Source organism: Sinocyclocheilus anshuiensis, unplaced genomic scaffold (assembly GCF_001515605.1).
Source record: "Sinocyclocheilus anshuiensis isolate Anshui unplaced genomic scaffold, SAMN03320099.WGS_v1.1 scaffold1788, whole genome shotgun sequence".
In the NCBI taxonomy this organism is placed as follows: Eukaryota; Metazoa; Chordata; class Actinopteri; order Cypriniformes; family Cyprinidae; genus Sinocyclocheilus; species Sinocyclocheilus anshuiensis.
Window position 1 is genome coordinate 48,562 of NW_015557169.1, and position 10,847 is coordinate 59,408.

Genomic DNA, 10,847 nt, shown 5'->3' on the forward strand with positions numbered 1-10,847 from the left:
TCTCACACACACACACACACACACACACACACACACACACACACACACACACACACACACACAGACACAGACACAGAAAGAAATAACTTTATACATGATGGAGGCCTGCAGTTGTAAGAGTCAATTGACAACATAAAATCTTATAGACTTTTATACATCGTGTGAATTTCTTAACACACTTTTCAGGTCTTATTGTGAACAATTCATTATTATAAGAAAAATAAAAAAAGTCTTCATAACTTAAGCTCTACCTCTGAAATGACTTACACATACAAGTGATGAGTGAACTAGATCAATCCATAGATTGTAAGGTTGGAATTTTTTCCCATCAGAATGCAGAAGGAACTTACATTTCTGAGAAGATCGTATCAATGTCGTTTCGCGGACAAATGTTGTTCAGGAGCTGTCGGTATACGTCAGGTGTAAATGTATCCTGAGGAATGGTGTCATTCTGTAGGAAAAGACAAATAACTGTCGAATCAGGCAAAATCACAGAGGATGAAGCATGAAGCATCTTTCTATCCACTGAAGCATTCAGAAAGCAAGTGATAACTGTCGTTTCTGCTAGAACCTGAAGCTTTTTTACAAACATTAAAGAAGTCAAATCTATTAACACAAATTAAACTAGGAGCTTTTAACTCTTAGTATAACTATTTAATATAAAAGAGATCATGATGTGTGCTGATCGTTCATTACATGTGGCCACCGCTGCTCTAAAAAGGGTCAAGTTTTAGCAGAATGAAGCACTTTCTTACTCGTCCCGTCGGCAGGCCGCAGACCTCCAGAGAGTTTTCAACCCGCCGTCTGTCGGCCGAGAACAGACGGAAGATACTGGAAGACAGAACACCACAGACATGTTGAGGAGCGTCTGGTGAATCGGTTTAACATGTGCTGTGTTTTTACCCACTTTTTCACAGGAATCCCACCCTCGGCCGTCAGCTGTAGTGTCAGTCTGGTGTACCTGTGAAGAACAGAACAAATACATGAGTCACATACAGCTCAACACACAGAGTTCACAGAGAATCGCCTGACACTGATCATGCTGCAGCGCTGATACTCGCTAGTACTGGAGGATAAAGGCTCATACTCACACATGCTACACACACACACACACACACACACACACACACACACACACACACACACACACACACACCACACACTCACACGCACACTCACACGCACGCACACATGCTACACACACACTCACACATGCTACACACTGATGATGACATCACTGAATTAATGATAAACTGCAAAATGTTAGTTTACTATTGTCCTTTTGCATTATTGACAATATTTTCCTAATTAATGCTGTACAGTTGCTTTGACACAATCTGTATTGTTACAAGCGCTAGATAAATAAAGGTGACTTGACGCAAGGTACATGGTTAGGAATTAACTTAAAGAATGAAATAAAACGTTTAAAACCACAAAATACACTCATTTATAAAAAAATATAAATATTGACAAACTGCTGCATTGCACTACTGTAAATATTTCAAGTGTGTGTGTGTGTGCATGCGTGTGTCAGTGTGTGTGTGAGTGTGTGTGTGTCAGTGTGTGTGTGTGTGTGTGTGTGAGTGTGTGTGTGAGTGTGTGTGTGTGTGGGTGCAGGTATGTACATTTCCCACACTGCTCCTCTCCCATCCCAGAATGCTTTGCGTTGGTAATGAAGCATGTAAGAAGCACAAGACTTATGTCTAAAAATAGTCCATGTGCAACACACTATTGTTAACTATTCAGCGGTAAGTGGTTTTTTGCAAATAATTAATGGAGCCGGACTCTTTCCCGGCCAAAGTCACAGCCGTCCTGATTTACGATCCGGTGTGGGAGAGCGGCATCGTGGGATTGAGTCCCGGACCCTCATCATGTGACCAGACGGCCGCGGTCATGCTGTCGCTACGCACCGGCTGAGCAGACAGAGTTAATACTCAACCAGCTCACGCTCCTGGCCCACAGTCACAGAAACAGACGATTACATGCTTGTAGGAGAAGCCTCTACACACATTACAGGACGCTACCTGAAGGTTGAACAAAGTAATTTAGACTCGCAGCCGTGCTGAGTCTGTGAAGAAAGCCTGATTTTCAGTTCCGTTTCAGTGTCAGAACCAACAGACGTGAGACAGCATGGCTAACACGTGCTGCCTCAATATAGTGTTAAAGGCCTCATATTTCTCTGGTCTGGGACATTTTATTTGGGAGTTTTACAGAATCTCTGCTGTGTATGTGAAATGAGAAACATGCATGTTGTAAAGTGTGTTCATAACATCATAAACTCATCGAGAAAACACTCACACTTTCTCCAGACAGGATTCTCTGGACATGTTCTGAGCCAGCAGGTTCAACGCCAAGCTGAAAAGCTCTTCGGCCCACTCCTAAACACACAGAAAACATACATCACACCGTTATCAAGTCTGGATGAACTTTAGTGCTTGAAGAGACTCATTACAAAAGACAATCAGCAGCCAAATGCAGGCAAGGGCTCATTAATGTGATCTGAAAGAAAGAACGGACAAAGACCATCAGAAATATCATCACATTCACAACCTCCATTAGGACACATTAGTGACATTAGTGTTAGTGCTTTCTTTCAGTGGTGTTTGTGGCTCTGATAAAGTGAATCAGATCAGGCTATTACTACCAGACTCTCGACGGTCAGTCGGGGACGTTTACGTTCTCGTTTCTCTGTGATTAAAGGACAGATAAAACGGCATGATTTAAGGCTGTATGTGCTGCGGGTTTTTACTGATTATATATCATTTGTTGCTTTTATTTTGGACCAGTGTCATTTAAAGCAGTTTAATTTAAAGAGAGACACTAAAGGTTTAATAGTTGTGTGTTTAGAGACTGTAAATCAAGGCTGTGGGACCCTTCAATCACGGGCTTCTCTTCTGCGGCCCGTATGCAATACTAAGCACATCACTGCATATCTTGTATCATATATCGTGTCAGAGCAGACGTTACCTTGGCCACCTCTTCGTTGAAGGCTGTAAAGTTCAGGCAGGTGATGTTGACCATGTCTGCACCGCTGACCACTGTGAGTGTCCGGTTCTCCAGCCTCCCCTCCAGAGTCCCCACATCCAGAAGCTCTCGCTGCTTGGCCTCCTGGAGAAAACACCGCAAACGCATCATGCGGTTAAACGGTTGTCAAAAAGTGTTGAGGAAACAATACGATAAATCTGTGAAAGGGTGCGATGTGGCGCTGGATTGGTGTGACGAACCCAACTGTTCTTCCAGACAGATCAACACAACAAAAGGACAGAAAGTACTGCACTTTCACGAACCGAACCAATCAAAGACTAACACTGCAAAACAATCTGTATTCCACAGTCCATCACACACATCTCACTCTGCTTTTACTGTTCCATTACTCAAACACCATCGCATGAGAACAGAACAGAACTTGAATCTGAATAACGACACTATTGTCTTGTGTCTTCATTTTAACAGTCTGACATTCGGTTCAGGACCAGTTTGATCAGACCGGGGTATTTGTGGACCGAGGTTCAGACTGCATCTGTGCAGGTGTTTTGGTGCAGGTCAGACTCACATTTGCATGGCATAAAAATTCATCTCAGAGCTGGACTGCAAATCCACAAAATCCCGACCTGCAGCGTCTGACAGACAGTAAAAATGAACTGGACAGCATATGCAGTCGCACGCATAATCAATAAAATGAAAAGTGCTGGTTTAAACGACTATCAATCACACAGAGCGCCTGCGCTCAGACTGACATTCATCACAGGCTGAAAAATCACCGCCACTTTGTCAGAGCACTGTTAATATAATGCTGCTAAAGGGGGGGTCTAATGCTGTTTCATGCATTCTGACTTATTTACACTGCTAAAGAGTTGGATTCTCATGCTAAACATGACCAAAGTCTCAAAAAACCAATGAGACATATAACAGTGTTTCTGTGCCAAAGACACTCCTTCAGGGTTTGTATAAGTTTCAGCAAGTTTTTTTGAAGTACGGTCCTGTATAACATCATGAAGGGCATAATACACATGGGCCCTACATGGGTTCCATGTTGGGCCCCATCTGAATTAGCCCATATGCATCTCATATGGGGCCTGAATGGGGCTAATGTGGGGCCCAACTGGGCAACACATATAAGACCCATATTGGTCCCACTAATGAAGCACATGTGGGATATACTAGGGCCCAGTATGGGTACTGGACTGGCCCCACATAGTGTATATGCGTGTTTTGATTAGGTTTTTTTGAGGCATGTCACCTGGACAGTATAATTATAAATAATTATTTTCTATATATATATATTGATAAAAGCAACATCAGTATTTCAGTTAGGTAAATGTCAGTTTTCTGCATGAACATTGCACTGTTTATTAATCTACAAACTCACAAAACATGTAAGTGCAATTTGAAAAATCATACATTAAAATGTACAGGTTCAATAATACTCTATTATCATTTTCTGACACATCTTTTTATACTTTTGAAGTTTTTGTAAAATGTTGAACATCAACATTAACATTTTGATAAACCAACAGGGTCATACCATCTTAACAACTGGTCTTATGTAGCTAATCTTACATAACATAAACATTGACAGTTAACAGTTAAAGGCTTAATTCACCCAAAAATGACTTCTGAATTCTGTCATAATTTGCTCAATCTCATGTCACTCCAAACTCATAAGAAATCAATTAATTTTCAGAACACAATCTTTTCTTTTTTTTTTTATCTGAGTGATTTCTTTTGTTTTATTGAAAGTTTACTTCCCCAAAACTCTGATGCTTCAAAACATTTATAAAGAGATTGTAAAATAAATCCATAAGAATCGAGGGGTTTAATTTTTTTTTTTTATCTGAGTGATTTCTTTTGTTTTATTGAAAGTTTACTTCCCCAAAATTCTGATGCTTCAAAACATTTATAAAGAGATTGTAAAATAAATCCATAAGAATCGAGGGGTTTAATACAAGTCTTCTGAAGAGACATGATCACATTACATGGTAAACAGATTTAAATTCAGCTTTTATTCACATATAAACATTGATCAGTGAATATATAAAGAAGTTCAACGGTACTTGCACGAGAACAAACTTCTCTCGCGTCAAGCAAGCAGGCTTGACTTTCCGTTTATTAAAACTGAATGCTGTAATCATTTTCCGCTGATCAGTGTTTATATGTGCACAGAAGCATAAATTATATCTGTTCATTAATATAAAGTGACTGTCTCTTCAGAAGACTTGGATTAAACAGCTTGATTCAAATGGATTTATTGTATGATCTGTTGAATGAAGATTTGGGAATAGAGCAGCGGTGGAGAACTCCGGTCCTGAATATTAAAATACATTCTGTCTCAAAAACTACACCATTTAGAAACACAAACAAATCAACACAAACTGATCACACTCCTGGAGACGGTCTCTCTCGGGCTGTTCTCTAATCTCTTTCCAGCCGTCTGTAGTCCCAGTAAACCACTTCAGCCTCTTCTGCTTCACATCATAATCCTAGTATTCTTCCTCAGCCCACCCGTAAAAGCACAAGTTTACATATATAAATGTCCAGCTGCATATTTGGGTTACACGTTATTTTACAGTGTCCTTCACTCTCAGAAATAAAGGTACAAAAGCTGTCACTGGGGCCTTTTCAAAAGGTACACTTTTGTACTTAAAGGTACATATTAATACCTAAAGTGTACATATTGGTACCAAAAAGGTATAAAAGTGTACCTTTTGAAAAGGTAACGCCCCAGTGACAGCTTTTGTACCTTTATTTCTGAGAGTGTTGTAGCAGTGCCATTTTAAATTGAAGTACAGAGTACAATTTTAACTAGAATATTAATTAACATCACATACTTCCTATATGGTTGAAGTTTTTATTTAATTTATTTATTTTTACTGGTTTGTGTGTTTTATGTTTATATATTAAGACATTTACAGATGTTTCATGATTAATGATTAAGGGAAACTAAACTAGTAAAAAATATTCTAGGTTAAAAGTTAACCTCAATCAACATCATCTAACAATATCACACAATTTAACAATGTCACATTAATTAATGCCACAAATGATTTTTGTTATGTTAGGTTTTATGCACTTTGGTAAAACCTCCCGTTATAATCACTGAAGCTGCATTGTTGTTTATGACGAGAGCAGAATTCAGGGCGCGAAATTCAAAACTCCGGCGCGATGACTAATCTAAACGCTGATTGGCCACTACATTCACAAGATCAACATGAAGGTGTGTGATTGGTTTTAAGGCTTAGCAACATAAGCAGATTTATGTAATGCCGCAATCGACATTTATCATTAATTTTTAACTTTAATCACGACAGCCATAATACATTTGGTGGTACACAGCCTGAAAGCCAATATTTCAGAACTTAACAACTTATGTCAGAAAGCAAATTCAGAATTGTGTCATTCAAAATTAGTGCCAAATCGGCTGGTGAGGAAATTAATTTTTCCCTCAGGTGAAAATGGCGGCTAGACAGCCACAAAATACAACAGGAAAGCATAAAATAAACTAAAATTGGCTATACGACTTGATAAATGTCAGGCAAAAACAACATTACACATCAGAGTCAACAAAAATGACCTCAATTTTAAACCTCAGAGACATTTTACGTTATTAACTGTTAACTTACGCCCCCCAAAAAACATATATACTTTAGTTTAAAGGTCATTTAAACTGTAAAAACAAAGTTTCCGATGCTTGAAAGCACATTAACAAAGACATGTTTAGAAATTCTGCATTTACCTGCATATTTTCGCTCCGCATCCACGTCCTTGATTTGCTAAAACGAGACCGCTTCACTGCGTGTTTGAACAAACAGTATCCTTGCGCCGGGGCGGGAATTCCTCTAATTTGAACATTTTAAATCTTTTATATTTTAAATGTCCGCTTATTTTCAACAAAGATCTATGATATTATGATGTGAAATTATGTGGATAAATTCGAAACGAAACGCTGAATGCATCCGCACTACTTTGTCAAGCGGAAGGTGTTGTCAGAGAGAGATGATGTTGAGCGTGTAGCTCCAGTGGGACCCATTTACATTCTGGAATCTGTGACTGTTCCTGCTAAAATGTGTAGGCTACAGTTAAAGAAAACAAATACATTTTCATAAATGCATAAGCAGGCTAACATTGTAATATTGACAATTCAAACAAAATGAAACATCACAATAGAAAATAATGCATTTTCAAAAAGTAGTTATGATCAGAACCATAATATATATATTCTTTGTTAAAATGTGACTGGGACATTCTACCAGAAATGTACATTTCCACTTGTAAAAATCTTGGGTGAAAAAAATATCTTATTCTTAAATCTGAATATGATGTGAAATTATGTGGATAAATTAGAAACGAAACGCTGAATGCATCCGCACTACTTTGTCAAGCGGAAGGTGTTGTCAGAGATGATGTTGAGCGTGTAGCTCCAGTGGGACCCATTTACATTCTGGAATCTGTGACTGTTCCAGCTAAAATGTGTAGGCTACAGTTAAAGAAAACAAATACATTTTCATAAATGCATAAGCAGGCTAACATTGTAATATTGACAATTCAAACAAAATGAAACATCACAATAGAAAATAATGCATTTTCAAAAAGTAGTTATGATCAGAACCATAATATATATATTCTTTGTTAAAATGTGACTGGGACATTCTACCAGAAATGTACATTTCCACTTGTAAAAATCTTGGGTGAAAAAAATATCTTATTCTTAAATCTGAACGTTGAGTCTCATGGAGGACATGTTAATCTATATGAAACACATATCGTGCCATCTCAGCATGTTTTTATGATTGAAATAAATAAATTTTTATACGCATTTCACCCCTAAAATGTCAGGCCCTGTCACAGACAAATTTGTATATGTTAGAATGGTTTCCTAATGAATTTCTTTGATACAAATAGCATTTTCTTATTGGTCACATGTCCCTGATTGTATCTAACATGGTTTTGTAATTTCTATAAGGAATATAAGCAACTTTTCGGTCAACTGTAGTACACAAAATAACAGAATACTCCGCCAGGCACTCATATAGTTGTAAAAAAACTGCCTTTACATAGGAGATTTTTTCAAAAGCATAGTAGTGGATATATACTCCAACCTTCATCTACACAGTTACAGAGATTAATTCATCAATATTTCCTCAAATATTACATTTTTATAACATAATTTCCTGTGTGACAGGACTGACCGAGGCGTGACAGGACTGACGGTGCTGTGACAGGACTGACTTTATGGATTTCGTTGATGCAGAAAAAGTTATGTTTTGTGTTCTTTATTTAAGTTTTGATAAGCATTCCTATTTTAAATTATTATTATAATTTTAATGTTAATGTAATATTAGACTATGGTAAAGTTCAGCCAAGGACATATAATAAGGGCCTAATTCATTAGAATATGACTGACAAATTAATAAACTAATTTCATTTTATTTCAATATAAAAACATATTTCATTTAACAATTTATTAAAATTCCATTTAACAATAACATGGCCAGATACAATCAAAATAAACAGCTAGAATTGCACAATGGTACAAACTCAGACAGGAGTGAAAACAATAACCCTGTGTTGTGCTACGCGTACGCCAGTGTAATAAATATAAATATAACTTCATAATATATAAAGTATATTTTAATATGATACAGCCAGTGTATGAATAGCACAAATAGTATCTGTATGAATTGGAATAATTACAGTCTTCATTACATAAAGCTTATATAGATGACAATTACATCTATATATGAAGAGTTTATTTGCAAAAACAGATAACTCAATCTGTTTTTGCAAATAAACTCTTCATATGTATTGAAATACAATTAATATACTAATATGCAGTGCTACATAGGCCTAGGTAAAAGAGGGATAAAATTCAAAAGATTTGTCGATGAGCATAAAAAGCTTCAGTTTTACAGTGTAATGTCTGTTTATTCAAATAATGTTTTACTATGGCATGCGTTAAATACATATTATATGCAATAAAGGTAATAAAAAACAACAATGCCATTCATTTGTAAGGCAGTGTCACAGGACTGTCAGGCCCTCACACACACACAGGGATGTGACGGGGCCTGATGTGACGGGGCCTGATGTGACGGGGCCTGATGTGACGGGGTCTGATGTGACGGGGCCTGATGTGACGGGGCCTGATGTGACGGGGCCTGACGGTCGGCCATTATAAACTGCCATTACTCAGCATGCTAGCATGCTAGCATAAAAACTGTTAACATGCAATCAAGGAATTTCAGTAACTTTTTTAGACATGTTTTGGATTTAAAAGATTTTCATTATTTTTTGGGATGTTTTACCGTGACAGGGCCTGACCCTTTAGCTCGTCCTCCTCAAACAAATCATACAAAAACAAGCTTAAAATCATACAATTCAATGACAGAACTCACTCTTGATCAGTGTGCGCTTCACCTCAGTCAGATGATGTCACTTCCTCTGAGTCATACCTTTAAAGGCGCATTACACACATTTCATGTTGAGTTTTATGTAAACGTGACAGGACTGACCGAAAACATGGGGACAGTTGTAAAATAGTATTTATTTGTAGAATTTATGTATAATTTCATGTTTTTAATCAGTTGATGTGAATGATAACAACTTAAACTTGTTATTGATGGAGTTTTTTTTCTAAATAATAGTTTTTAGCATAACAAAACTATGAAAGCTGTAGGTCCAATTTGGCTGGGGACAAGGACAAGAACAGGATTTGTAATTTTCAAAAGTGTTTTTAATAAATTAAAAAATATCTGAGAACCTAATGAATGACATATTCCTTTACAGAACAACTCACAGAAATCAACCATCAGTCAGTTTTAGAAATTTTTTGTCTAAATAATAATACTTTTTATTCACTGTAACAAGTCAAGGACAGATAATGTACATTTTTGGTAGAATGTCCCGACTATTAACCAAAAGATTAAAGGTATAAGGACATATTTTAAGTGTGAAATAATTTTGCCCACATAGATCCCATAAAGGTCCCATATGTTCAAATGGGGACCCACATTGTGAAACACACATGGGACCCACATAAATTGCCCATTTTCAGCCTATGCCCACATAAATCCCATAAAGGTCCCATATGTTCAAACCTATATGGGACCCACATTGTGAAACACACGTGGAACCCACATTTCCCCCCACCCCTACCATCCAATCAATCAAAATCCACTCAGTAAAGCCCAATCTGCCCAATCGTGAATATCCTTCATCATTAAAACACGTCACATTACAAATGTACAATGACCTGCAAACATGTTTCATAACATCACAACTTCATTCATTGCACACAGGAGCAGGACTGAATCAGTGAACTGGTGCATTCTGGGGCCTCTGGGAGACTGGCCTCAAAATTCTGTTGCCGTGGCGATCAAGGCTCGTAGCCTGACAGGGGCCCAGTGTCTCAGAGCCAGGATCCTGTGTGTGTGAGAGAGAAAGTGTGTGTGTGTGTGTGTGTGAGAGAGAGTGTGTGTGTGAGAGTGTGTGAGAGAGAGAGAGAGAGAGAGAGAGAGAGAGTGTGAGAGAGAGAGAGAGAGAGAGAGGGAGTGTGTGTGTGAGAGAGAGAGAGACAGTGTGTGTGTGTGTGTTCAAGTAATATATTAACATTTAATTAATTAAAAGAAGAGAAAACAACTTAAAACTAAAGTTACTAACACAAATGTAAAAGCCCTTGATCATGGAGTCAAGTGTTGATGTGAAGCAGTGGAGCCGGTCTCTGCTTGTGTAACTCAGTTCCGTCCATCACCGCTCACACGCTCATTCCTGCCGCTCCACACTAAAGGTCAGCTCTTTATTGGTCGACTGTCAGGTGACGCTTCACTGACCACGAGGATTCCACAGACTCC

At 37.9% G+C, this 10,847-nt stretch overlaps 1 pseudogene; it reads right to left on the bottom strand.

Moving 5' to 3' along the window:
- The window catches only part of LOC107678342 (1-phosphatidylinositol 4,5-bisphosphate phosphodiesterase beta-1-like), an 84,499-nt pseudogene that overhangs the window by 37,814 nt on the left and 35,838 nt on the right, over positions 1-10,847 (bottom strand).